Source organism: Etheostoma cragini, chromosome 2, assembly GCF_013103735.1.
Source record: "Etheostoma cragini isolate CJK2018 chromosome 2, CSU_Ecrag_1.0, whole genome shotgun sequence".
Lineage (NCBI taxonomy): Eukaryota > Metazoa > Chordata > Actinopteri > Perciformes > Percidae > Etheostoma > Etheostoma cragini.
In genome coordinates this window covers 10220293-10222457 of record NC_048408.1, presented here as the reverse complement: position 1 = coordinate 10222457, position 2165 = coordinate 10220293, and the positions used below count along the sequence as shown (strand labels likewise).

Sequence of the window (2165 nt, the reverse complement as noted above, 5' to 3'; positions counted from 1 at the left end):
CAAACAATACCTCAGGAAACAGGCATGTATAGCTGGCCACGGGTCATACCAATTACAAATCCAGTCTTCTTTGTACATTTTCTAATTGTGTTCTTATCATTGGCTGTAAAGCTTGAGTATTACCCCAACCTCCAACTGCATAAAGCAAGGAACTGGCCAGTGGCCACCCAACAGAGTTTTATTATGAGTCTTAAGTATGGGACTTGTTGAGCTGAAATAATGTAATAATCCTTTGATATATTTTGTGAATATGGTGAACACTATCTGCTACAATGTCTTTGTAACCGTGTTAACATGCTGCTTTATTTCAATGTACAGCCTTCCAGAGACACATGGTTGTAGACTTGTTAAAAACATTGCATTCATATTATTGTTTTGGGGCATTTTAGACATTTATTGACAGTATAGCTGAAGAAATGAAAGTAGAAAGGGAGGGGGAATAACATGCAGCAAAGGGCCTCAGGCCGGAGTTGATTCCGCGGCATACGAGCGCCCGCTCAACCAACTGAGCGATCCGGGCGCCCTTGTCCAGATAATTGTATGAAGAAACAATGTCAACCTTGCTGTTTTTTTATTTTTTGGACAGACATCATGTGTTGACCTACACTAACTCCCTTTGTGTGTGTGTGTGTGTGTGTGTGTGTGTGTTGTACGTACAAGCAGCCTCCAGGGGATTTGTATCCATGCTTCGGGGCGTGAGGTGGACAGCTTGCGGCTGGATTGACAGAGTGACGTCAGCGCGCCGCTGCCTCTCCCCGAGGGCAGGATTAGTCGGGAGAAGCAGAGACAGCGCGCCGATAATCTCCCGGTAATAAATGGGGGGTGACGGGCACGTTCGAAACTGCCGGTACCGAGTGAAACCGGAGGCCCCCAGAGACTCCTGAGATTTGGCTCCTGCATTTGAAGCAAGATGGGTCGCTTCGTGACGCCGCAGCAAACCAGCGCGTCCCGGGCAGGTAAACGCAGCAGGTAAGCTGTGGAGACGCAGGGTGAACTCGTCTCAGGAGGATTTACCTTGGCTAGGTGTTCACAGGCTGCACAAGTCTGTCAACAACTGCTGCTGCTTTATTTTTACTGTTCGTGTCTGCCGTGTGTGTGCGTGGAGGTTGCACTTTGGGGGATTATGAGGTGGTTGTTGACAACTTGGACAGTTCGTGCAAAATTTAGGGGGAAAGACGCCAAGTTTAGCACACGCACACACACACACACACACACATACACACACACACACACGCACACACACACACACACACACACAGCGTAGAGGTAATTTCAGTGTAGGCCTACCTGTGGGTACCAGTGAGGATGTAGTGTAGGATCGTGAACCCATTTGAACTTATTTTATTTGTTGACTGAGCTGCTTGCAAGGTTAGTGTTCATGACAAAGTAGAGACGAAATTATATCAGAATGACAGATTGATGTAGCTGTAAATCTATCTATCTATCTATCTATCTATCTATCTATCTATCTGTGGCTTTGGCACAGTAGAACTTTGCTCGAGCTAATTAGTGTTTTGTTGCACAATTATCACCCTCTGAATGCCATAGGCTGTGTTTCTTTACGACCATCATCATGCACAGGAATGGGAGTAGCCTATCTCGATCTATACCGCCAGATAGATGGTGATGGCGCGCCTCGCACAACGCCCAATTAAAGCTTCATTGTTTTTAATAGCAATTCATCTAAGATTAGTTTTTTTCTTCTTCATTTTTCTCTTTCAATGATAAAATGGGGAGACGAGAGGAAGTAAGGACAGACTTGCCATGACAGGTGACCTATAGCCTATAACCTCTAGGCATTTATGGTTTGGTTGTCACCTACTTGGCACCTGCCTGTAAATAACCAGATAACATCCATTATGCACTGGGTCTATGTGGTAATAGATATTAAAGCCCACAGGGCGATTTGTAGCCGCCGTGTTACTTTTATCGCTACCGGTTTTACTGTAAGTTAATTGTATTTTACGGATCCGTGTGAGCGACGTCCGATAACCATAAAGATCAGTGCGCGCTTCCTCCGCCATCACCGCGTCGAGATGCGATAGGAGCTTCTGAAGTTTATTACAGTGGGTTATTTAAATGTATGTGTTGTTTCTACTTTGTGTGTGTGTGTGTGTGTGTGTGTGTGTGAGAGAGAGAGAGAGAGAGTGAGAGAGTGAGAGAGA

At 45.5% G+C, this 2165-nt stretch overlaps 1 protein-coding gene across 3 annotated transcripts in view; it reads left to right on the top strand.

Moving 5' to 3' along the window:
- The first annotated feature begins 705 nt into the window (after positions 1 to 705).
- Positions 706 to 2165, top strand: part of tll1 (tolloid-like 1) — a 50810-nt gene continuing 49350 nt past the window's right edge. The window contains exon 1 of one of the 3 annotated variants that reach the window (XM_034898605.1): positions 706 to 969. The gene's annotated coding sequence lies outside the window, so the exon portion shown is untranslated. The remainder of the gene's footprint in view (positions 970 to 2165) is intronic. The other 2 variants (XM_034898625.1, XM_034898613.1) reach the window with 2 other exon arrangements.